Source organism: Ranitomeya variabilis, chromosome 1 (genome assembly GCF_051348905.1).
Source record: "Ranitomeya variabilis isolate aRanVar5 chromosome 1, aRanVar5.hap1, whole genome shotgun sequence".
In the NCBI taxonomy this organism is placed as follows: Eukaryota; Metazoa; Chordata; class Amphibia; order Anura; family Dendrobatidae; genus Ranitomeya; species Ranitomeya variabilis.
The window spans coordinates 258,795,430-258,823,067 of NC_135232.1; the positions used below are offsets into that span (position 1 = coordinate 258,795,430).

The 27,638-nt window shown below is 42.6% G+C and overlaps 1 protein-coding gene across 1 annotated transcript in view; it reads left to right on the forward strand.

Moving 5' to 3' along the window:
- Positions 1-27,638, forward strand: part of ARVCF (ARVCF delta catenin family member) — a 1,196,801-nt gene that overhangs the window by 577,745 nt on the left and 591,418 nt on the right. The window contains exon 6 of the mRNA XM_077293391.1: positions 22,379-22,435. The gene's annotated coding sequence lies outside the window, so the exon portion shown is untranslated. The remainder of the gene's footprint in view (positions 1-22,378; positions 22,436-27,638) is intronic.

The following is a 27,638-nucleotide window of genomic DNA, read 5'->3' on the forward strand; positions in this document are numbered from 1 at the left end:
GGTATGAAGAAACATAAAGTTTACTTAGACAAAGTCAGAACACAGGACATAATGTTAGGCTACCAATTCCGCACATCAAGTTAGGGCAAATCATCACAGGACAGCAGACGTTACACGATGGCAAGAGGTCATCACGGGTTGATGCAGTCCAGGGTCATCTGACACGAGCATATCAGGAGAACCTCTCTCTCAGGCCTCAGGCATACCACTGGCACAGCAGGAGAACATCAGACACCGACCTCAGACAGATGTTATCACAGGATGAACCCCAGGGCACAAGCAAGACATGGGACAAGGGCAAAACATGGACAGCACGGATCCAGGAACACCAACATGGAAACTGAAGACATCGGCTGGTCAGATCCAGGACACACAGGCAGAGCAGTCAGACTGGAGACTCCCCAGGAACGTGGAGGAGGAACCCATCCAGGCACACAAGTAGACTGGAGACTCCCCAGAAACACAGAGGAGGAGCCCATCCAGATACACGAGTGGGAACCGACTGAGACGCAGGCTGGACCACCAGGAACATGGAAAGCAAGGCATCTGGACTCCGGAGAACAGACACTGCTCCAGGCACAGGACATTAGGGACTCTGGCAGGACAGCAGGGACTCCGGCAGGACATCAGGCTCGATCTAGAAAGGAACTCAAGCGGTCTGGTGCAAGCGCCGCAGCAAGGGACCGGAGCTGGATGGAGCATGCTGCGTCTAATAAGCTGAGCACAGTGTAGTAGACGCTCAGCGCGGTCATCAGACTCCAGGACATCAGACAAGGGATACCAAACTCCAGACATCGGACACGACCTAGAAACGAACTCAAGCAGTCTGGTGCAAGCTCCACAGCAACGGACCAGAGCTGAACAGAGCAAGCACCGCATAATAAGCTGAGCACAGAATAGTAAGCATACAGCAGAAACTCCGGACTCCATCTTCAGAAGACGAACTCAGGTTTATTCTAAGACATAGGTTACAGAAAGTTCACAGTCTCTGGGTACATGGTTTAAGGCACAGAAGGACTTCAGGAATATCACACAGCAGGAAACCACATTAAAGGGCAAGGACATTGGTACCAACACATAGACAGGACTGGTCCAGGGATAAAGACATCAGCTTTCCTAGGATTGATAGCAGGCAGAACAGGAGCTGGAAAACAGGCAGAGCAAGAGCAACCAGGAGGACCAAACACACGTGGCTAGGTTAAGAAACCTAATGAGAAGCTCTGGCAATGCCCAACAGGAAAGAGGAACATTAAATAGGAGCTGCCCCTCAGCAATAGGCTGGGGAAAGCAATTTAAGCTTAATACAAGTGGGGAAGGTGTGGCCGCGTGCGCCCTAAGCACAGACAGAAACCAGTACAACATAGCAAGCACAAGAACTGCGGCTTAAGGCACCTGGAAGCGGCTGCAAGCCTGGGCACACATGGAAAGTCATTCACCAGCTGCAGAGGACCTCGCAAACCGCGGATAGCTTCCACAGTGGCAGCCAGGGACCGCACACACAGATGATCATGCAGCAGAGCAAAGACCTTACAACACGTACGGCTATGCAGCTCAGCAGGGAACTGAGCAGCATCAATACAGGTAACAGTCTACAGTATTCCAGATGGTTAGGGGGAAAGGAGCAGAGGGTAACAAGGCACAGAAACAAGGACTCAGACCAGGGTAGAAAGCCCCACTGGGTGGCTGAAACAAGGACTCAGGCCAAGGTACAAATCCCCACTGGGTGGCTAAAACAAGAGACACAAGTACAGGCCAGGGTTCAAAGCCCCACTGGGTGGCAGAAACAAGGCACAAAAGACACTAGCATTACACAGGGATTCCCCCTTCGCAACACCAGGAGGCCTAAATACCACGAATCGCGGAGCAGAAGGATGACCCGTACAGACCGTATAGAAGAGACTGTGGAATACTGGCTCTGTTGGTGGAGAGAATCCCGGAAGATCCATGTAATCCCAGAAAGGCTGATCCAGCCGGTAGTGGTATCTGGATGGTTCTGTGAGGAGAGGCTTGGTCAGCCTGGAGTGGAAACCGGAGTGTCCAGAAGGATCCAGGAAAGGGAATTGCCAGCAGAGGATTCTGAGGAGACAGAGGAATTAGTATAATGCAAAGCAACAGTCTTCAAATCGCAGAGAACAGCAGAGTGTGGCCTGAGCAGGAGGCAACAATCCTACAGAATAAACACATTGCCCAGGCACCCCCCTTTTATGCACAGAGAATCACAGCACAGACAACCCTAATAGAGAACAGGTGTCCTGCTGCTTTAAGTATATGCAGGAAGCGGGGCGCTCCTCCTAAGAGCATTTCCAGGAGACCTGCCAAGGGAATGCAGGTTCCTAGCAAAGAAAGGATCCGATCGTCTGGAGGCATGGACAGGGCCAGCAGTACCAGTGGAGCTGCCTGAAAGGCGCTGGTCTCCCTGCACAGCGGAGACCAGGCCTGCAGCAGGGGCACAGCGGGTGAGGTGCATAGCGCCGCGTGATGAGTGTCGGTCTCCCTGTCCATGAGAGACCGGACCCGCAGCTGAGGGCATGACAGTAATAGTACTCAGAGATTGGCCAGTGATTACAGTGTAATATTACACAAATATTACCCACTGATTACAAGTAAATATTACTCAGATATTGCCCAGTGATTACAATGTAATATTACTCAAATATTGCCCAGTGACTACAATGCAATATTACTCAGATATTGCCCAGTGATTACAATAAAATTTTACTCAGATATTACTCAGTGACTACAATGTAATATTGCTCAGAGATTGCCCAGAGTTTACAATAAAATATTACTCAGATATTACCCAGTGACTACAATGTAATATTGCTCAGATATTGCCCAGTGATTACAATAAAATATTACTCAGATATTACTCAGTGACTACAATGTAATATTGCTCAGAGATTGCCCAGAGATTCCAATAAAATATTACTCAGATATAACCCAGTGACTACAATGTAATATTGCTCAGATATTGCCCAGTGATTACAATAAAATATTACTCACATATTACTCAGTGACTACAATGTAATATTGCTCAGATATTGCCCAGTGATTACAATAAAATATTACTCAGACATTACTCAGTGACTACAATGTAATATTGCTCAGATATTGCCCAGTGATTATAATAAAATATTTCCCAGATATTGCCCAGTGATTACAATAAAATATGACTTAGATATTACCCAGTGACTACAATGTAATATTACGTATCACTGATAAAGCATCCTAAGGGCCAAATTTATTATACCACCAAATTAAACAAAATCACTGACTGAGGGTGGAAAAACAATAAAACATAACTTTTAATGATAACTATATAAAATCGACTTATCCTCCATGCTTGTGTGCAGTCTATCCACCTTTCCCCTAATAATGATCAAACAGGGGTGTTATAGTGGACACTAATAAAGTTTAAAATAGGACACTGGTATATGAAAGATAATGAGATAGAAAGGCAAATAATAAATCCTAAATGAAGGAATATTACTACTGACAGATGCCTCCTACACTGTAACTACAATGGCTAGTAATATTCCTTTAGGTATCCCGTTATTAAAGGGAACCTGTCACCTCCCCCAGGGCCTATCACAGTAAAAGTCACCATCAGCAGCACTAGGCTGCATTCTGTGACGGTGGCTCTTATGATTATTATCCCTAGGAACGCTGAAATAATGAGTTTTATAAATTTCCCGCCTAACCACTATTGAGTCAAGGAGGTATGTTTTCTACCCCTGACTCAACTGCGTCGCAGCCGTCCATCATCCCCCTCTGGCCTCCGGTCACCGCCTCCTCTCTTTCTCGTGATGTCACTGGTGCCTGCGCTCTGCAAACCGTGTGCGATGCCCAGGAACTTACATCAGGTGATGTAAGGATATCGCGCCTGCATGTAGTGGAGTCCACAGATCCCGCCCCGCAGTGTTATGATGTATTCACACTGCGGGGCTGGGAATCTGGCGCCTGCGCAGTGAGGATCTCTGGAGGAAAGAGGCGGAGGGAGATGGGGACAGGCACACAGATCCTCACTGCGCAGGAGCCAGCCCCGCAGTGTGAATACATCATAACACACTGCGGGGCGGGATCTGGGGACTCCGCTACATGCAGGCGCGATATCCTTACATCACCTGATGTAAGTTCCCGAGCAGCGCGCACGGTCCGAGAACTGATTACAGAGAGCAGGCGCCGGTGATGTCACGAGAAAGAGAGGAGGTGGCACGCAGAGGCCAGAGGGGGATGATGGACGGCTGCGAGGCGATTGAGTCAGGGGTAGAAAACATATTTGAAAAAACTGACCGTCACATCCATACATAGACTAAGTGTGAACAGGTGCTGAACCTAGAGTAACCAACTCATATACAGTCAAGTAAAAAAGGCAGCACACTGCAGCGCTAAGACATGCAAACATGAAACATGAAAACTGAACTGCAATACTGCACTAGAAATATGAAAAATGAGAGCGTTTAGCGCATAAAAATGGCCAATTTTATGTGTACCTGATAGCCCCTTTACGGCATCTCTCTTATATCAGGTCCTACGCTTGCCTACCTCGCTGAGAATAAACGTCTCCATGTGAATGGGTACCTGTGAAAAACCTCTTCCTAGACTCATATTCTCTCTCTCTGTGGAGGGGTACTGGACCTGCTGTAATTAAAACACCTGAGGCTAGGAGGCGGAGTGCTCAGTCAGAAGGCTAAATAATATATTTGAAAAAACTGACCGTCACATCCATACATAGACTAAGTGTGAACAGGTGCTGAACCTAGAGTAACCAACTCATATACAGTCAAGTAAAAAAGGCAGCACACTGCAGCGCTAAGACATGCAAACATGAAACATGAAAACTGAACTGTAATACTGCACTAGAAATATGAAAAATGAGAGCGTTTAGCGCATAAAAATGGCCAATTTTATGTGTACCTGATAGCCCCTTTACGGCATCTCTCTTATATCAGGTCCTACGCTTGCCTACCTCGCTGAGAATAAACGTCTCCATGTGAATGGGTACCTGTGAAAAACCTCTTCCTAGACTCATATTCTCTCTCTCTGTGGAGGGGTACTGGACCTGCTGTAATTAAAACACCTGAGGCTAGGAGGCGGAGTGCTCAGTCAGAAGGCTAAATAATATATTTGAAAAAACTGACCGTCACATCCATACATAGACTAAGTGTGAACAGGTGCTGAACCTAGAGTAACCAACTCATATACAGTCAAGTAAAAAAGGCAGCACACTGCAGCGCTAAGACATGCAAACATGAAACATGAAAACTGAACTGTTTTATTACAGCAGGTCCAGTACCCCTCCACAGAGAGAGAGAATATGAGTCTAGGAAGAGGTTTTTCACAGGTACCCATTCACATGGAGACGTTTATTCTCAGCGAGGTAGGCAAGCGTAGGACCTGATATAAGAGAGATGCCGTAAAGGGGCTATCAGGTACACATAAAATTGGCCATTTTTATGCGCTAAACGCTCTCATTTTTCATATTTCTAGTGCAGTATTGCAGTTCAGTTTTCATGTTTCATGTTTGCATGTCTTAGCGCTGCAGTGTGCTGCCTTTTTTACTTGACTGTATATGAGTTGGTTACTCTAGGTTCAGCACCTGTTCACACTTAGTCTATGTATGGATGTGACGGTCAGTTTTTTCAAATATATTATTTAGCCTTCTGACTGAGCACTCCGCCTCCTAGCCTCAGGTGTTTTAATTACAGCAGGTCCAGTACCCCTCCACAGAGAGAGAGAATATGAGTCTAGGAAGAGGTTTTTCACAGGTACCCATTCACATGGAGACGTTTATTCTCAGCGAGGTAGGCAAGCGTAGGACCTGATATAAGAGAGATGCCGTAAAGGGGCTATCAGGTACACATAAAATTGGCCATTTTTATGCGCTAAACGCTCTCATTTTTCATATTTCTAGTGCAGTATTGCAGTTCAGTTTTCATGTTTCATGTTTGCATGTCTTAGCGCTGCAGTGTGCTGCCTTTTTTACTTGACTGTATATGAGTTGGTTACTCTAGGTTCAGCACCTGTTCACACTTAGTCTATGTATGGATGTGACGGTCAGTTTTTTCAAATATATTATTTAGCCTTCTGACTGAGCACTCCGCCTCCTAGCCTCAGGTGTTTTAATTACAGCAGGTCCAGTACCCCTCCACAGAGAGAGAGAATATGAGTCTAGGAAGAGGTTTTTCACAGGTACCCATTCACATGGAGACGTTTATTCTCAGCGAGGTAGGCAAGCGTAGGACCTGATATAAGAGAGATGCCGTAAAGGGGCTATCAGGTACACATAAAATTGGCCATTTTTATGCGCTAAACGCTCTCATTTTTCATATTTCTAGTGCAGTATTGCAGTTCAGTTTTCATGTTTCATGTTTGCATGTCTTAGCGCTGCAGTGTGCTGCCTTTTTTACTTGACTGTATATGAGTTGGTTACTCTAGGTTCAGCACCTGTTCACACTTAGTCTATGTATGGATGTGACGGTCAGTTTTTTCAAATATATTATTTAGCCTTCTGACTGAGCACTCCGCCTCCTAGCCTCAGGTGTTTTAATTACAGCAGGTCCAGTACCCCTCCACAGAGAGAGAGAATATGAGTCTAGGAAGAGGTTTTTCACAGGTACCCATTCACATGGAGACGTTTATTCTCAGCGAGGTAGGCAAGCGTAGGACCTGATATAAGAGAGATGCCGTAAAGGGGCTATCAGGTACACATAAAATTGGCCATTTTTATGCGCTAAACGCTCTCATTTTTCATATTTCTAGTGCAGTATTGCAGTTCAGTTTTCATGTTTCATGTTTGCATGTCTTAGCGCTGCAGTGTGCTGCCTTTTTTACTTGACTGTATATGAGTTGGTTACTCTAGGTTCAGCACCTGTTCACACTTAGTCTATGTATGGATGTGACGGTCAGTTTTTTCAAATATATTATTTAGCCTTCTGACTGAGCACTCCGCCTCCTAGCCTCAGGTGTTTTAATTACAGCAGGTCCAGTACCCCTCCACAGAGAGAGAGAATATGAGTCTAGGAAGAGGTTTTTCACAGGTACCCATTCACATGGAGACGTTTATTCTCAGCGAGGTAGGCAAGCGTAGGACCTGATATAAGAGAGATGCCGTAAAGGGGCTATCAGGTACACATAAAATTGGCCATTTTTATGCGCTAAACGCTCTCATTTTTCATATTTCTAGTGCAGTATTGCAGTTCAGTTTTCATGTTTCATGTTTGCATGTCTTAGCGCTGCAGTGTGCTGCCTTTTTTACTTGACTGTATATGAGTTGGTTACTCTAGGTTCAGCACCTGTTCACACTTAGTCTATGTATGGATGTGACGGTCAGTTTTTTCAAATATATTATTTAGCCTTCTGACTGAGCACTCCGCCTCCTAGCCTCAGGTGTTTTAATTACAGCAGGTCCAGTACCCCTCCACAGAGAGAGAGAATATGAGTCTAGGAAGAGGTTTTTCACAGGTACCCATTCACATGGAGACGTTTATTCTCAGCGAGGTAGGCAAGCGTAGGACCTGATATAAGAGAGATGCCGTAAAGGGGCTATCAGGTACACATAAAATTGGCCATTTTTATGCGCTAAACGCTCTCATTTTTCATATTTCTAGTGCAGTATTGCAGTTCAGTTTTCATGTTTCATGTTTGCATGTCTTAGCGCTGCAGTGTGCTGCCTTTTTTACTTGACTGTATATGAGTTGGTTACTCTAGGTTCAGCACCTGTTCACACTTAGTCTATGTATGGATGTGACGGTCAGTTTTTTCAAATATATTATTTAGCCTTCTGACTGAGCACTCCGCCTCCTAGCCTCAGGTGTTTTAATTACAGCAGGTCCAGTACCCCTCCACAGAGAGAGAGAATATGAGTCTAGGAAGAGGTTTTTCACAGGTACCCATTCACATGGAGACGTTTATTCTCAGCGAGGTAGGCAAGCGTAGGACCTGATATAAGAGAGATGCCGTAAAGGGGCTATCAGGTACACATAAAATTGGCCATTTTTATGCGCTAAACGCTCTCATTTTTCATATTTCTAGTGCAGTATTTCAGTTCAGTTTTCATGTTTCATGTTTGCATGTCTTAGCGCTGCAGTGTGCTGCCTTTTTTACTTGAGGGGTAGAAAACATACCTCCCTGACTCAATAGAGGTATGGCGGGAAATGTATAAAACTCATTATTTCAGCGTTCCTAGGGATAATAAACATAAGAGCCACCATCAGATAATGCAGGCTTAGTGCTGCTGAAGAGGGCTTTTTTACTTTAATAGGCCCTGGGGGGGGGGGGTGACAGGTTCCCTTTAAGGAATGTGCATGAGGATTATTGCACTATGCCCTTAGTCCAAGGAATTGACAATATGTCATTAGTTTCATCGAGCTTTTCTAGATCCAGGACCATCAGCTTAAAGGGAACCTGTCAACAGTTTTGTGAAATAGCAGCTAAAAAATATCACCTTATTCAGCATCTGCTATGCATTCCCTAAATCCTTATATTACCCCCTGACTCCCCTTGTATACTTACGAAAACCTTTTTCTATTTCTCCCACGCTGTATGGTAATCGTCTCAGTCCGATCCCATGGGCGTGGTTTTGGACCTCTCCATCCCTCCTTCCGGCTTCTGCTTACCGTCCTCCTGACTTGGATAACGATCCATATTACCATGCTACATATCACGCCTGCTCAGAAATATCGCATTTTGCTCCTGAGCATTATGCTTTGCCCAACTGCGAGCAAAGCCAAAAAACAAAAAAAACAAAACGTAGTTCTGGTGCATGAGCTGGATGTACGTGTGCAGGCGCATGACACTTCTGTTTTTTGGCTTTGCCTGCAGTTGGGCGAAGCATACTGCGCAGGTGCGAAACGCAGTATTTCTGAGCAGGCGCGAGATGTCGCACGTCGATGGGGATGACGCAAGAGGCATGATCCACAAAGTAGAACTGCAAGCAACAGCCGATGGGAGGGATTAAGAGGCCTGAAACCACACCCATCGGACCAGACTTAGCCGATTACCATACAGCATGGGAGAAATTAAAAAGGGGAGTATACAAGGGGATCCAGGGGGGTATGGGAGTGCAGCGCAGACACTGAATAAGATGATATTTTTAGCTGCTCTGTCACAAAACTGGTGACAGGTTTCCTTTAATAAAGTGCATAGCTTACTGCACATTGTCCTCATTAGTATACATAGTAGTCTCATTCTGTGTACTGTGGCTAAATCTATTACCATTCACTTAAACCAGTGATATTTTTTTTTACAATGTAATATTACTCAGATATGGCCCAGTGACTACAATGTAGATATTGCCCATTTATTGCCCAGTTATAATTCTGTAAAAAAGGAACACAACATACTGGATAGCCTATTTTCTTTTATCAAGATCTATCTGAAAATTCAGGGTGAGAATGTTCCTCTTATACTTTCTTGGCTGCTAAAGGTCATAATGACATCGGTGGCATCTTGTATCCTGATATCTACTTTGCTGATGGTCTAAAGATGAGCTCCAGAGCTTCTTCATACACAGTAACGTCTAGATTGTCTCGCAGACCAGCACATGCCAGTAGAGGTTGACATGCACTGGAGTGTAAAATTGCCTTTAAATTTGAAATATATTAACTCCCTCTTTGCCGTTTCCTAGAATTTACCAGCTTTCTCCAAAGCTAGACCATCCAAGTTGTCATCATATAGACAATAGAGAGTTTTTTCTAATCCCGGATTAATGAAAATTACTTCTACCCAATTTTTACAAACAGTAACGTGACAAAATGATTCAATTTTTATGTAAAGTAATCCTAAAATCTCACCCTGTATACAATATGCATAGGCTGACCTATAAAGCCTTATACAAGTTAGTGTTTTCTACATCACTGGGTCATGAAAATCCGAAATTCTGTGTGTCTTCTCCATATGCGCATGTTGTAGAGTAGATTGCAGAGATGACAAGCAATAGATAAATCAAATGAGATTATCAGGATATAAAAGCTGTTTTTCCCTTTTTTCCTACAATTGGCAGGCTGCGTCCTGTTAGCGGTTGTATGGCACGTCACTGCGGAGACAGCTAATGTGGAGCAATGCATAGCAAGGTTGTTCTGCTGTCTGATGTGTCTACATGATCTGAAAGACTATTCTTGGCTGGCTCTGCAGTTGTCTGCTTTATCTCTTATTTACAAGCAGCCACCTTCACCTTCTATCATCGCTCTGTAACACTCCATCTCGTCTCTGAGCATGACTGTTTCTACAGGACTGCTGTTATTAAGCCATAATTATTACTCTTAACTTTTTATATACCTCGGGCAAGGTACTCAGGGCGGAAAACAGCCTGTATCGTCAGCCCGATCCTGGAGAGTGGTGATTTGTATGTGTTTTACGAGGTTGGAAGGTGATTTTAACGGCATGCAGGTAAAACTGACGATTGATTTATGTTCCACAATAGGTTCTCACTATAAAAATGATTTTGCTGTTGGGGAGATAAATCTCCGATGTGCCACAGCTCTGGTATATGAAGCATAGACCATGCCAGCAGCCGTGTGGATTTCATTTCTGGAAAACAGATTATTTCCGGCCTTGTATTGATCTAAGAGTAACAGAAAACTGCACCATCTTATTGTACAGTGCAGCAAATATATTTTATCAAAATGTGGAAAATTCTCTGAGCAGCATGCCGTAGATCATGGTGTGAAGCATATTTTGTGTCTTAATAACTGTACACAGAGATAAACTATACAGCGACTGACATGTAGTGACTGTAGGTCCACTTGGCAAATTCCACGGTCACCTATACATCTGATATGTTGTCGGTATGTGTGATGGCTAATAAATCAGCAGATTTTACCCTTAATGGGTTATTTCAATTGTTACAAGTTAACCCCTGTCCATCAGGTGGATGATAACTTGCTTATCAGTTGGAGTCCGAACACTGTCCCCCCCGCCCAATGATTTTGAAAGCAGGAGTTTGCACAGAGCCTTGTCTAAATGAAGTATTGACCTGACACACACATCACCACACCTTTCATTCTTCATGGCATAACTGGAAAATCCTGAGCAACAGTAATGTAGCTACTGGGGGAGCAGACAGTGCAGCTGCCCCGGGCCAGCGCTCAGAGGGGATCACCCGAAGCTATGCTACTGTCAACTGTATCTTCATCTTGTATCCGGTAGAGTTAAGCACTGCAGTAGTGCGGGGAGACATGATTTCCCCGCACTACCGCTTTCCTTTATGTAGACTGCTGTCATGGGGTTACCGCAACAGAGAGGTGCCAGAAGACCGCAGTGTCTGATTGCTCCTACTCCTGCGCTGAAAAGAATACGTCTCTTTTTTCAGTGGTGTTAATTTCTTTTGGCAGAACATGGGTTAATCGGCCATGAAACTCTGGGGGTATGATCTCTCAGCTGAGCTCAGTTATCCACTCCCATCCCATTTATAATCTGGGTCCTGATTCAAACCCATGTCAGAGCTAGCTTTTGCTGCATAGCTTGGAGGAGAAATGTTTATATGAGAAGGAGTTTTGGAGGAGTTATCTGTGACTGTTGCGTTGTTTGTAAGTGTGATAATTCCCTTCCCTCCTCTTACTTTGGTTATTCTCCCATTCTCCACTGCCAGGTGCATTCCTCTGTTATATATGAGTGAATATTTGTATGCTTCGTATTTTCAGTTTACCCTTGTTTGTGTTGCCTTGTTTGTCTGGTTGGTGTACTGCGGTGCACAGTAGTGCCCCACTTCCCTGGGTGGGGGAAGAGAAGAGACAGAGGGCTGATTCGGACGATAGGGCAATAGTGGTGCCATGGCATCTTCACCTTCAGACGCTTCACCTTCAGACGTATCCTGGGGAATAGGGTGAGCTAGGGCGCCCCCTAGTGGTATGGACAGGGAAGGAGCCCCTAGTCCCGGGTCACCCGACAGCTGGGTCTTGAAAACTGCAAGTTGCTTTAAACCTGTGGTCTACAGAACTGACAAAGATGTGGGAGCACGCCCAATACATCAGAGTCCCGACATAGTGATGTCATCGCATCGGGACTCAGGTCTTGTGCGTGCAACAGCAAGATGACCGCACATTGGTCCACCTGTCCTTTGTCAAAGGATTCGCCCCAAAACTTTCTGCTGCTGCAAGGTGACCCCAGACATCTCAACCAACAGGAGCTTAAGGGTGTTATGGTATTTGTCTCTGCTAAGAGGAGGGAAGTGTGTTGTGAATTTGGATTCTGGGCTCCCCCGGTGGCCGCTTGTGGAATTGGACTTGTCATCCTCTTTCCTGTTTCACCTGATTCCATCAGTAGTGGGTGTCGCTATTTAAGCTCATTTCTCTGGTGGTTTCTTGCCGGTCATCAATGTTATCTGATGCCTCTCAGTGCTTGTTCCTGCTTCTAGACTACTACTAGATAAGTTGGACTTTTGTCCATGTTTTGTTTTGCCTATTTGTTCCAGTTCACAGCTGAAGTTTTGTTACTGTGTCTGGAAAGCTCTCGTTGATCAGGGATTGCTACTCTGGCGTTATGAGTTAATGCCAGAGTTTAAGGTAATCTCTGGATGGTGTTTTGTTAGTGTTTTTCTGCTGACCATGAAAGTATACTATCTGTCTTCTGCTATCTAGTAAGCGGACCTCAAATTTGCTAAGACTATTTTCCTGCTGCGTTTGTTGTTTCATCTGAACTCACCGTCATTATATGTGGGGGGCTACTGTCTTCTTTGGAATATTTCTCTAGAGGTGAGCCAGGTCTTATATTTCCCTCTGCTAGCTATTTAGGTCTTAGGCCAGAGCTGGGCATCTAGCGATAAATAGGAAATGCTACCTGGCTATTTCTAGTTGCGCGGCAGGCTTAGTTCATGGTCAGTATAGTTCCATCTTCCGAGAGCTTGTCCCTCTATAGGCTTGCTATGATCTCTGCCTGCAGAGATCATGACAGTTTGACCGGCCTATAAAGTGTTAAAAACCCAGGTTGAGAAAGGAGAGTTATAAGAAGTCTGCTGAAATTTTTTTTTTTTTTTTCCTCCAGTCTGCCTTGCTGCAGTCTTTTCTCTCTCTCTCCTCCTAATCTCTGTATGCTCTGTGTGCACCTGACAATAATGGATCTCCAGAGTGTAACTGCGGGTTTGAATAATCTCATCACGAAAGTACAAAATTTACAAGATTTTGTGGTACATGCTCCGGTATCTGAGCCGAGAATTCCTTTGCCGGAGTTCTTCACAGGGAATAGAGCTAGCTTCCAGAATTTCCGAAATAATTGTAAGCTTTATTTGTCCCTGAAGTCTCGTTCAGCTGGAGACCCTGCTCAGCAGGTTAGGATTGTGATTTCCTTGCTCAGGGGTGACCCTCAAGATTGGGCCTTCTCATTGCCAGCAGGGGATCCTGCGTTACGCGATGTGGATGCGTTTTTTCTGGCCTTGGGCTTGCTTTATGAGGAACCTCATTTGGAACTTCAGGCAGAAAAAACTTTGATGGCACTATCTCAGGGGCAAGACGAAGCTGAAGTTTTCTGCCAAAAATTCCGTAAATGGTCTGTGCTTACTCAGTGGAATGAGTGCGCCTTGGCGGCAACTTTCAGAGAAGGTCTCTCTGATACCGTTAAGGATGTTATGGTGGGGTTCCCTTTGCCTGCAGGTCTGAATGAGTCCATGACAATGGCTATTCAGATTGATAGGCGTCTGCGGGAGCGCAAACCGGTGCACCATCTGGCGGTGTCTATGGAAAAGACGCCAGAAAGTATGCAGTGTGATAGAATTCTGTCCAGGAGCGAGCGACAGAATTTTAGACGGAAGAATGGATTGTGTTTCTATTGTGGGGATTCTACTCATGTTATATCAGCATGCTCTAGGCGTACAAAGAAGCTTGATAAGTCTGTTTCCATTAGCACCATTCAGTCTAAGTTTATTTTGTCTGTAACCCTGATTTGCTCTTTGTCATCCATTGCCACGGACGCCTATGTTGACTCTGGCGCCGCTCTGAGTCTTATGGATTGGTCCTTTGCCAATCGTTGTGGTTTTGATTTAGAGCCTTTGGAGACTCTTATTCCTCTGAAGGGGATTGACTCCACCCCATTGGCTAATAATAAACCACAATACTGGACACAAGTAACCATGCGTATCAATCCGGATCACCAGGAGATTATTCGTTTCCTGGTGCTGTATAATTTACATGACGATTTGGTACTGGGATTGCCATGGTTGCAGTCTCACAACCCAGTCTTGGACTGGAGAGCAATGTCTGTGTTGAGCTGGGGATGTAAGGGTATTCATGGGGACGTACCTTTGGTTTCTATTTCGTCGTCCATTCCCTCTGAAGTCCCTGAGTTCCTCTCTGATTATCAAGACGTCTTTGACGAACCCAAGCTTGGGTCGTTACCTCCGCACCGTGAGTGCGATTGTGCCATAGATTTGATACCGGGTTGTAAATATCCAAAGGGTCGTTTGTTTAATTTGTCTGTGCCGGAACATGCTGCTATGCGGGAATATATAAAGGAGTCTTTGGAAAAGGGACATATTCGTCCATCTTCTTCTCCCTTGGGAGCTGGGTTTTTCTTTGTCTCAAAAAAAGACGGCTCTTTGAGACCATGTATTGATTATCGGCTTCTGAATAAGATCACTGTTAAGTATCAATACCCATTGCCATTGCTTACTGATTTGTTTGCTCGTATAGAGGGTGCTAAGTGGTTCTCTAAAATTGATCTTCGTGGGGCGTATAATTTGGTGCGGATCAGGCAGGGGGATGAGTGGAAGACCGCATTTAATACGCCCGAGGGCCACTTTGAGTATTTGGTCATGCCTTTTGGTCTTTCTAATGCCCCTTCAGTTTTCCAGTCTTTTATGCATGATATTTTCCGCGATTTTCTGGATAAATTTATGATAATATATCTGGATGATATTCTGATTTTTTCTGATGACTGGGACTCTCATGTCCAGCAGGTCAGGAGAGTTTTTCAGGTTCTGCGGTCTAATTCTTTATGTGTGAAGGGGTCTAAGTGCGTTTTTGGGGTCCAGAAAATTTCCTTTTTGGGGTATATTTTTTCTCCCTCTTCCATTGAGATGGATCCCGTCAAGGTGCAAGCTATTTGTGACTGGACTCAGCCCTCCTCTCTTAAGGGTCTTCAGAGATTTTTGGGCTTTGCCAACTTTTACCGCCGATTTATTGCTGGTTTTTCGGATGTCGTTAAACCACTGACTGATTTGACCAGACAAGGCGCTGATGTTGCTAATTGGTCCCCTCATGCTGTAGAGGCCTTTCAGGAGCTTAAGCGCCGTTTTGCCTCTGCCCCTGTGTTGCGTCAGCCTGATGTGAATCTGCCTTTTCAGGTTGAGGTTGACGCTTCGGAGATCGGAGCTGGGGCAGTGTTGTCGCAGAAAGGTTCCGACTGCTCCGTCATTAGGCCTTGTGCCTTCTTTTCTCGCAAATTTTCGCCCGCAGAGCGGAATTATGATGTTGGGAATCGGGAGCTTTTGGCCATGAAGTGGGCGTTTGAGGAGTGGCGCCATTGGCTCGAGGGGGCTAGACATCAGGTGGTGGTATTGACTGACCACAAAAATTTGATTTATCTTGAGACTGCCAGACGCCTGAATCCTAGACAGGCGCGCTGGTCTTTATTTTTTTCTCGCTTTAATTTTGTGGTGTCATACCTACCGGGTTCTAAGAATGTTAAGGCAGATGCCCTTTCTAGGAGTTTTGACCCGGACTCTCCTGGTAATTCTGAACCCACAGGTATCCTTAGGGAGGGAGTAATTTTGTCGGCCGTTTCTCCTGATCTGCGGCGGTCCTTGCAAGAGTTTCAGGCGGATAGACCGGATCGTTGTCCGCCTGATAGACTGTTTGTTCCGGATGATTGGACCAGCAGAGTCATCTCTGAGGTACATTCTTCTGCATTGGCAGGTCATCCCGGAATTTTTGGTACCAGGGATTTGGTGGCAAGATCCTTCTGGTGGCCTTCTCTGTCACGAGATGTGCGAGTCTTTGTGCAGTCATGTGACGTTTGTGCTCGGGCCAAGTCTTGTAGTTCTCGGGCTAGCGGACTGCTGTTGCCCTTGCCTATTCCTAAGAGGCCTTGGACACACATCTCGATGGATTTTATTTCAGATCTGCCTGTTTCCCAGAAGATGTCTGTCATCTGGGTGGTCTGTGACCGTTTCTCTAAAATGGTCCATTTGGTTCCTCTGCCCAAGTTGCCTTCTTCTTCTGAGTTGGTTCCTCTGTTTTTTCAGAATGTTGTCCGATTGCACGGTATTCCTGAGAATATTGTTTCTGACAGAGGTACCCAATTTGTGTCTAGATTTTGGCGGGCATTCTGTGCTAGGATGGGCATAGATTTGTCTTTTTCGTCTGCTTTTCACCCTCAGACTAATGGCCAGACCGAGCGGACTAATCAGACCCTTGAGACATATCTGAGGTGTTTTGTCTCTGCTGACCAGGATGATTGGGTTGCTTTTTTGCCATTGGCAGAGTTCGCCCTCAATAATCGGGCCAGTTCTTCCACCTTGGTGTCCCCGTTTTTCTGTAATTCGGGGTTTCACCCTCGATTTTCCTCCGGTCAGGTGGAATCCTCGGATTGTCCTGGAGTGGATGCGGTGGTAGAGAGATTGCATCACATTTGGGGGCAGGTTATGGACAATTTGAAGTTGTCCCAGGAGAAGACTCAGCGTTTTGCCAACCGTCATCGTCGTGTTGGTTCTCGGCTTTGTGTTGGAGATTTAGTGTGGTTGTCTTCTCGTTTTGTCCCTATGAGGGTCTCTTCTCCTAAGTTTAAACCTCGGTTCATCGGCCCTTATAGAATATTGGAGATTCTTAATCCTGTTTCTTTCCGTTTGGACCTCCCTGCGTCCTTTTCCATTCATAACGTTTTTCATCGGTCGTTATTGCGCAGGTATGAGGTACCTGTTGTACCTTCAGTTGAGCCTCCTGCTCCGGTGTTGGTTGAGGGTGAGTTGGAGTACGTTGTGGAGAAAATTTTGGACTCTCGTGTTTCCAGACGGAAACTCCAGTATCTGGTCAACTGGAAGGGTTACGGCCAGGAGGATAATTCTTGGGTCAATGCATCTGATGTTCATGCTTCTGATCTTGTTCGTGCCTTCCATAGGGCTCATCCTGGTCGCCCTGGTGGATCTGGTGAGGGTTCGGTGCCCCCTCCTTGAGGGGGGGGTACTGTTGTGAATTTGGATTCTGGGCTCCCCCGGTGGCCGCTTGTGGAATTGGACTTGTCATCCTCTTTCCTGTTTCACCTGATTCCATCAGTAGTGGGTGTCGCTATTTAAGCTCATTTCTCTGGTGGTTTCTTGCCGGTCATCAATGTTATCTGATGCCTCTCAGTGCTTGTTCCTGCTTCTAGACTACTACTAGATAAGTTGGACTTTTGTCCATGTTTTGTTTTGCCTATTTGTTCCAGTTCACAGCTGAAGTTTTGTTACTGTGTCTGGAAAGCTCTCGTTGATCAGGGATTGCTACTCTGGCGTTATGAGTTAATGCCAGAGTTTAAGGTAATCTCTGGATGGTGTTTTGTTAGTGTTTTTCTGCTGACCATGAAAGTATACTATCTGTCTTCTGCTATCTAGTAAGCGGACCTCAAATTTGCTAAGACTATTTTCCTGCTGCGTTTGTTGTTTCATCTGAACTCACCGTCATTATATGTGGGGGGCTACTGTCTTCTTTGGAATATTTCTCTAGAGGTGAGCCAGGTCTTATATTTCCCTCTGCTAGCTATTTAGGTCTTAGGCCAGAGCTGGGCATCTAGCGATAAATAGGAAATGCTACCTGGCTATTTCTAGTTGCGCGGCAGGCTTAGTTCATGGTCAGTATAGTTCCATCTTCCGAGAGCTTGTCCCTCTATAGGCTTGCTATGATCTCTGCCTGCAGAGATCATGACAGAAGTGACTTTATATGTATAATTTCCCATAGTATGCATATTCAATGGGATATGATGTTGCCATCCATTGAAGGAATACAATGGGAGCCCTCCTACGTATACATACAGCGGGTGAAATAAGCATTGAAAATGGCACCGATTTTCTAAGTAAATATATTTCTGTTGACATGAAATTCTCACCCATCCAATCCACACAGTTAAGGAAATCAAACCATAGATGTCCATAAATTAAGTTATGTGTAATAATGAGAACTGATACAGGGAAAAAGTATTGAACACACTTACTGAAATTAATTTAATACTTTGCACAAAATCCTTTGTTGGCGATAACCGCTTCAAGATTCCTCCTGTATGGAGAAACTAGTCACATACATTGCTCATACGTGATTTTGGCCCATTCTTCCACACACTCTTCAGGTCTCCTGAAGGTTCTGTGGGCTCCTTCTATGAACTCTGAACTTTAGTTCCTTCCATACATTTTCTGTTGGATTAAGGTGACGTGATTGGCTGAGCGACTGTAGCAGCTTTTCTGGGCTGTTAGTTTAGTATCATTGTCTTGCTGAAATTTTCACCCTCGTTTCATCTTCGTCATCCTGGTTGATGACAGTAGATTTTTATCAAGAATGTCTCTGAACATTTGTCCATTAATCATTCCTTCAATTATATGTAGTTTGCCAGTGCTGTAAACTGAAAAGCAGTCCCACATAATGATGTTCCCACATCCAAACTTCATTGTTGGTATGGTGTTTTTGGGGTGATATGCAGTACCTTTTGTACTCAAAGCATGGTGTGTATTATGGCAGCTAAAGAGTTCAATTTTGGTCTCATATGACCAGGCTATATTTTCCCAGTATTTCACAGGCTTGTCTAAATGTTCTTGAGCAGACTTTAAATGTGCTTGAATATGATTTTTGTTCAGCAGTGGAGTCTTGCTTGGTGAGCATGCATACAGGCCATGGAGGTTGAATGCCTTACTTATAGTTTTCTTTGAAACAATTGTACCTGCTGACTCCAGGTCTTTCTTTAGCTCTTCACAGTTGGCCCTTGCCTCTTGGGCAACTCTTCTGATAATTCTTTTCACTCCTCTTTTTGAAATCTTGAAAATAGTATCTTGTCATGACGGTTTATGAAAAAATAATGTCCTTTCCACTTCCAGATTATGGCCTCAACAGTGCTCACTGGAAAATTCAGTAGTTTACAAATTATTCTTTAATCAATTCAATCAGTATGTTTTGCAACAATAAGGTTGCAAAGGTCTTGAGACAGCTCACTGGTTTTATCCATCATGCGAAGGTAATAAGACACCTTTTTATTGGCCATCAGTTGAACCAGCTGATATTATTTTTCACTAAGTGGCAGAATTGCTTTCTGATTACTAATAGATTTTAGCTGGTGTCATGACTTTACATGTTTTTTTGCAACTTTCTTTCTTCATGTGTTCAACACTTTTTCCCTGTGTCTATTCTTATTATTACACATAATTTAATTTATGTACATCTATGGTTTGATTTCTTTGCCTGTGTGAATTGGATTAGTTTTTACGAACATCTTTTGAGAATTTCATGTCAATAGCAACTTTAGAAATATATTTACTTTGAAAATTGGTGACATGTTTAATACTTATTTCACCCACTGTATACCTTTGATACAAGGCTCCAAACATGATGTGCCAGATTTTTGGTAATGACTGAGTATATCCTCCTGGAATCTCTCTGCATAACTGACTAGATTTGGCTTGCAGGCATCTGTTAAAACTGAGAGATAATTTCTTAGGTGGCTCTGCTGGAGTTTATACTAAACTTCAGCCTTTCCCGAAGCAAATGTACAGTATTTAAGGAATAGATTATAAAATACTGAAAATTAATCAATTTTTGAATATAACTTATCAAAGCAGAATGAACCCCATTACCCACAGCAAGCAATCAGACCAATGTCATGCAGCATAAGCTGTTACATCATTACCTATTGAAGGTCACCAATCAAATTTCTGGTAGGCGCTCACAGGTAGAACACAGTGGTGCTCTGTACTGTGGGAACATCCCTCCAAATCGGCTCATGTGTCTGCCATGAACCACAGGTCAAGGTCTCGTACAGACCGAAACACTGACTGTCCTTTCTATTTCCACTCTCTGATTTGTCAATACATTTTTAATATTTAAGTGTGAGACGTTTATTTTGCATTATTCTTGATGGTCGCCACCATTGTCGCAGCATGCCCATATTATATTACAGGCAGAGCATTATTTATGTAAATCTTTTTGTTGTGTTTTAGTTAATATTAAACTAAAAAAATGCAATATAAAACAAAAAATCTAATTGCTTGTGTGCACCCAAACACTGCAATTGTGACCAGTGCCCAGATGCTGGGAATTAATTTTTAATATGCTCCGTGTTGAATAGTCATATTGAGTAAAATGAGAACTATCAATCTGCTGTTCTGTGACACTGTTTCACCAGGACAATAACATCATTTTTTTTTTGCTATCTGAGTTTTCAAGCGCGCTGTCATTAAAAATTACCGTATAGTACACGGCGCCCCTTGTGGAATCTGCACCCCTGCTTTGTAGACTTGACCCAGGTCCTTTCGGATTCATTTACTAACATCCTGCGCTTGTCTGATGTCATTTTGTAATGACTGCTGGCATTTAAGAATGGCAATTTTACATGTGACATTTGGAAAAGAAATGTTGCTGGATCCTGGAGTTGTCAGTGTGGACTGATGTATGTGTTTTCTTATCTATATACAGAATTTGTGATCACTCTCTTCTTTAGTGTATTATAGCTAAGGGTTAAAGTGAACAATATCTGTATATTGTCAATTATAATGATATAATGTGCGCTACACAGAGCAAACATATTGCTGTAGGTCCGACTTGTTTACTTAATGTGAGACACATTTTCCCAAAATGAGAAATGCTACTCAATGCTACTCAAATCTTCTATGTGCCTGCAATGTAAAGCTGGTCGTTCCTTTGTACATAGGGGGGACTTACCATGAAGGGAATTTTTTAAGTCCGTTTTTGTTGTAGCTGACCTACCTTTATTTACATTAATAGTGTTGCATGATGTTTGATACATTTGACACATCTCTAAATATATTACATCCAGTGATGTTTCCCCATTTTTTAATCTATTACGTTATCAGATTTAGGATTTTGACTTATTAAAAATTCACAATTCTTAACTTTGGCTTCGACTAGGGTCAAACAGGCATAAATTCTCTCATCCGAGAGAATCGGGTTGATTATGTAAATTACATCCTGATCAATCTCTGTCAGAGTGTCAGCATAGTGTGATCAGATTCTCTAGGATGAGAAAAACGGAGCACGCTGTGAGAAAAAGATGAAGAACAAGATTTCTCCATCTTCTCAGAACGCAGAAATCAATCTGCACTTAGATGTCATTCGAGTGCAGTCCGATTATTTCCACACACTCACTGACTTTCATGGCTGAGTGCAATCCAAATATTGTATGAAACTAGGACACGCTACTTTTTTTTTTTTTTGGACTGGCTTGGTACTTGGCAAAAAAATCATACATGTGCCCGGCCAATAGACTAACATTTGTCCAAGTGCGATCCAATATTTTGTCAGATCACGTTCGGACCGATAATACGGTGGTGTGAACGAGCCCTTAGACAGATTTTGATACCTAACCATGCCCACTTTACTGCCCAAATTTCTAATGTGGCAGGAGCATTGTAAAATTGCAAAAAGTCACATTATTATTTATTTTTATTTTTTTTTAATAGCATGTAACAAAGTTTGAGACATTTTTGATGCAAAAATTAACAAGGTGCAAAAGCTTTGCCCCATTTGTTTGGAACCAATTATATCTTAGCTTCTCATTAGACATGGTAATTATTGGGATGATCAAAGACAGTTAAAGAGATGTATGGGATGTATGTGCCATGCTAGTGGGCAATGCCCTACTTAGCTAATGTTTTTTGTGGCTGTACTCCATTGTATTTATTTGTAAACATCATCTTATTTCATGTTTCCATGTGTAGTTGTCTCTCTATGAGGGTAAAACATTAGTAATATGAGATGTGTGAACCATCAGCGTTCGTATACTGGGTACTAGGCTTTATGTAGCATCATGCTATGATGGTGGTTATGTACCTTGTGTGCAGAAACTGAAATCTCTGGGGAGCCTTAAGAGCTTGTAGTGCTGGAAAAAAGTAGCTCACGAAACCCAAATGAAAGGGGAATTGCAAGCAAAATGGCATAAAATGGTTCTCCAGTTTCTGACCTTAAAATCTTGTTTCTTGTTTTCTTAGAAAATGGATGTGTAAGAAATCTTTACCCTGTATAGCCATCGATGCATCAAATCAATTAGTCCCTACCCTGACTCAGTTTACCAAACCCTTCCCAGTAGTAACGTGTCCCAAAGCCCAGATATGGAACAGCCGTTACAAGGCATGTGTATACCAATGCTTGTTTGTAAACATTTTTTAACACACACACATATATATATATATATATATATATATATATATATATATATATATATATATATAATACTATTTGTATTATTTTTATCTCCACAGGGATTTTAGATGCTGATCACAATGAAAACCTCGTTTCAACATCTTCTTGCATGACAGGTACGCCATTCAGAACCATCTACTACTCTGCCTAATATTTTTCTCTATGCATGATATTTCATAATCTTGTGGAAATGTCAGTTATCTCAAGTGTTCAATTAACAATTCTGGATCTAAAAACGATGTCATTCTGAATTGCCAAAAATCCATCATCTCATCTTCTTCTATAGAACATCTGGAACAGGAGTATTGTCTGAGAATTTACACATCACTGCTTGGTGAAAGAGTTAATTGTTGAATACTCATTTTGTAAAGATGCCCAAGGCTTGAGAGAATCTGTGCCAGTTAATCAGCAGTAACCTGTGAAATGGAATGTGGCATTTGCCCTTCAGACAATGAACATCACCGCACCAAACGTATTCAACAATGCTGCACTTTAACCATTTCATAGGATTTTTTTCTATTAATTGCTGTAGGGCTGCCCTCTTGCCTTTACTTCTTCTTGACTTCACCATATCTTAAAAAAAATATATTTTAGGTCTCTATTTTTATTTTTTTTTGTATAGTAGAAACCTAATTTGGAAGTCACCAGAAAGCACATACAATGTTAAAATACAAAATAGGTTTCCTTAAAAGAAATCATTGCATTAAAACCATTGTTGCTATTATATCCAATGTCACTAGGTGCTTCTCTTATGCTGGCTTAGAATTTGAGTAAGCCTAGAATAAATGTTTCTTTTTTTTTAAAAGCCCACTACTGTTAGAGAGTTATTAGAGGGGAGATTGTCATCTTTCATACTAGTGTGGCTGCTAAGAGGAATTTCTCACTGTACAGCACTTCTTCTCAAACTGTGGAGTGGTCCTAATCTGGATGATCCTAACCACCAGTATGAAAACCTCACCATTTGTCAAGTGACAAACATGTGAATAAGGGCTGAGAAGGACTGAGACCTGACTAATGTACATCCAGTAATGGGGAATTAGATGAATGTAATATCCAACTCAAAGAAAAGAGAGGCCACACCATTATTTGCATGGAGTGCAAAAAAACTGGCTTTTATGTTTTTTTATCAAAATTATGTTAACTAAGCTACCTTAAAATGATGTTAACCAAGCACTCTATATTATTTTATGCAGTATTGCTATTTTTTTTTATAGCAGGGTGTTTGCTTATTTTGTTTTTATCTTGGGTTCTGTTTTTTGGCCAGTGTGGCCACTGCGCCTACACTCTGTATGCACACCAATTTACATTCCAGTTCTTTAGGTTTTTATTAGTTTAGGATGTTAGATGGCTTAAAAGTTCAGCAGCAAATTTAAGAATCTCCATAAATATTCAAGAAAACAAATTTTTAGCCACCAGTTCAATTTTGGAAAAGCTGTAAGGGGACTATGTAATGAAAAACAATACCACAAATTACCTTATGATAAAAAACTACACACCTCAAAGTATTCAAGACCACATTCTCGAGATTTGTTAACCCTTCAGGTGCTTTACAGGGTTTTACACAATATTAATGTGAAATTTAAACATTTCATTTCTTTTGTAGATTTATAATTTCATTTCTTTTTTTGTGGAACACAGCAGGTGTAGAAATGCAACTCAAACACCACACTGCCAGCCCTTACACGCATTTTACGTAGGCTTCTTCTGGGGCTGGCAGTCTGGTGTCACACTGAGACCGATATGGGTAAGGATCAATCTTGAGCTAGCCATGACGGCCCCCTGAAGAAGCCTACGTGAAACGCGCATAGGGGCTGTCAGTGTGGTGTCACACTGAGACCGATATGGGTAAGGATCAATCTTGAGCTAGCCATGACGGCCCCCTGAAGAAGCCTACGTGAAACGCGCATAGGGGCTGTCAGTGTGGTGTCACACTGAGACCGATCTGAGTAAGGATCAATCCTGAGCTAGCCATTACACTTTTTGCCTTTTTAAAGGCTTATGAACACAATATATTATGGTCTACTTTCTCATGAACTTGGTCCTAACGGTCTTATATCTTGTAGCATAGTGGTGACCCCCCAGACCTTTTCTACCTGTGTCCTTCATATAAGTCTCACCAGTCAATTATGTAATACTAATGTTTCTAATGGAATATAATAATTTTACTGTATGTTTATACTTATGGTTTATGTAGAATTAAAATGACTTTATATATACTTTAAAGACAGATTCTTTGACTCCATTTTTTCTAATGTTTTTATATACAGAATATCTATGAGAGTTTTCTGTCGCATTGTGACAGATCTGTGGAAGCACCGTCATTTCTGACTCAGTTAGATTTTGTATACCTTTAATATTGCTCTGATTTAATTGTTTACCTATTTTTCAATTGATAAAGCCATTTGAGAGCTTATGTTACAGGATCATGTTTTTGTATTAGTACCATTTTAGAGTAGTTGCAGCTTGATTGCCTTTTATTCCACTTTTTTGTAAGCAAAGAGTCACACAAAAAGCAGCAAATCTGTATTTGTTTTTTTTTTGTTTTTTTTACAGAATTCACTATATAGGGTAAAACACATGATAATTTTATAATGCAGGTCGTTACAGACACGGCAATACCAATTATGGTTAATATTTTTAGGCTTGGATATTATTGGGAAATCACAGGGCAGGTAGGTGCAAATGTCACATTTTTACTTTATATGGCTGATAACCAAGCCAACGGGTTTTGTTGTTGTCGGGCTGACGTCCGCACAACAGGGTTAAAGTAACTGAAGGATTGCCTTCTATTCAAAGAATAACATTTTTTTTTATCACAGTAGTTCTTTAGATGTGCTTTAGATTGGTAGTGGGATGGTCCCAAGACCTCGACCGATTGCTAGAAATTGCTAAAAATTCAGCTTCTGCATGAGCTGCCAGCAGAGTTGAATATGGGCTCTGTAGACTTTCTATACAGTTCATACTCGGCTGTGGGTATGGCTTTTGCAGACATTGTATTGTGAAGAATCGATGGAGGTTGATCTAAAAAAAACTTCTGGATAACTAATGTGATTTTACATTTTCTAAAAATGACAGTTACTTTTTAACAGTTTACAACATTACACAATAAGTCTGCTTTGAAATATTCATTCAAACACAATTTTAGATTAAGTGCTTGTTTAGCAGTGTCTTAAGATCGCTTTGCTCAAGACATATATTAATTAGATCATATGTATTATCCTGTATAGCTTCAAGTGCTCTTATAAGGTTTTTGTGTTCTGCACAAAGGAGATAAACTGTAAATTGAATGTCAAGTCTCATTCAGTATGGACCATTATGTATAGACTTGCGACTCGAATTCATTAGCTATTTGCCTATAAGGCTGTGAAGGAGACCTGCGGCCAGCTCATCTTCAGACCAAGTTAAACGGGCGTTTGAGTGAGACTAAGAAGACTCTGATGGAGGTTGCTGAAAACGACTGGTTGCAGGGATGTGCTTTCCTGACCACCGCCATCACTGGCTGCAATGTGACTGTTTTAGATGCAGGATTTTGAGCTAACCCTTGTCATGGTCTGCTGAGTTTCTGGGATTAGGTAGTTTTAGGGTTAACCTGGATGGAGTTTTCCTTCAGCTCCTAGCTCTCTGGAGCATAGGCCATGACCCCAGCAGTCACGTGCTTCAGGTCCTGTTTGTCTGAAGCACACATCTTCACCGCTGCTGCCCCGCTACACAGGTGTCTTTGGGCACAGTTTGTTTTACTCAGGACACGCGCACTGGCTCAGTGAGCAAGTGCAGTGCAATGTTCCTGACACCCTGTAATCGACTTAAACCGGAAGTTAGTCTCTAAATATGGATGACACATTCTCTTCCCGGATATACTCTTGACTTTTTTGGACTACTTGTATGTTTCCAGCTTTAACGTGATGGTTCAGTTTTGTTGAGATTTGCCGCATTCCATTTAAAATTCTGTCAGTTGCTTCTCACTTGCTCCTTAGCAACAATCTGCAAACCCAAAAAGTATCAGTTTGTAGTTTCTATGGAGACAGGAAAGGAAACTGACAGAATTTAAAATGGCGTGCTGCAAATCTGAGAAAACCTCATCCTGCCATGTTCAAGGCTTTAGCTGATAGTCGGGGTATCCTGCCAATCGGTGTCTCATATGCAGTGGGGGAGAATGATCAAATATAGTGCAACACCAGAAAGTGGAGAACTTCCCAATAGTAACCAATAACTTTAATACTTTCATTTTTTTAAGACTGGTTTCACACATCTCATACGATGAGAGGTTAGAAAAGTTGGGCTTGTTTAGTTTAGAACATAGACACCTAAGAGGAGATATCATTTACATGTGTAAATACATGTGTGGTCAGTAGAAAACACTGGCACATGACTTATTCCTTCCAAAGGCCAAACTAAGACCAGGGTGAATGAAAGGTGATTCCGGCAGCTAAATAGTTCTTTAGGGTTCTTTACAGTCAGACTGTGGAATGTCCTACCACAAGAAGTAGTAATGGCAGACTCTATGACAGCTCTTAAAAAAGGACTGGATGATTTCCTTGATACACATAACATTGTAGGTTATACTTAAATTAGTGACAAAATGTACAATTGGTGGAGAAAGGTTGAACTTGATGAACCTAGGTCTATTTCTAACCTATGTTACTATGTAACATCCAACACTCACAATCCAAGTACACATCCTAGATATCACTGAATCAAATATTCCAGTTGCAAATCTTTATTCATTATATAGTGGAATGCATTGAGAACAATAAAACATAAATATGATCAATGTTAATCAATATTAATATCCTATGGAAGTCTGGATTTGGAATGATACTCGTTATCAAACTGGAAAATCAAATTACAGTCTGATTCAACTTCAGTGGAAATGCCTCAAGACAAGGAAATTATGTTCAGTAGTGTGTGTCGCCTCTACGTGCCTTTATGATCTACCTACAATGCTTGAGCATGCTAATGATGAGGCAGTGGATGTTCTCCTTTGGGATCTCCTCCCAGACCTGGATTAAAGCATCAATCAACTCTTGGATAGTCTGTGGTGCAACATGGCATTGGTGGATGGAATGAGACATGATGTTCCAGATGTGCTCTATTGGATTCAGGTCAGGTGAACGGGCAGGCCAGTCCATAGCATCAATACCTTCATCATGCACAACTGCTGACACATTTCTGCCACATGAGGCCTAGCATTGTCATGCATCAGAACCAAGGGCCCACTGCACTTGCATATGGTCTCACAATGGTTCTGAGGATCACATCCAGGTACCTAATGGCAGTCAGGGTACCTTTAGCTAGCACATGAAAGGCTGTGCGGCCCTC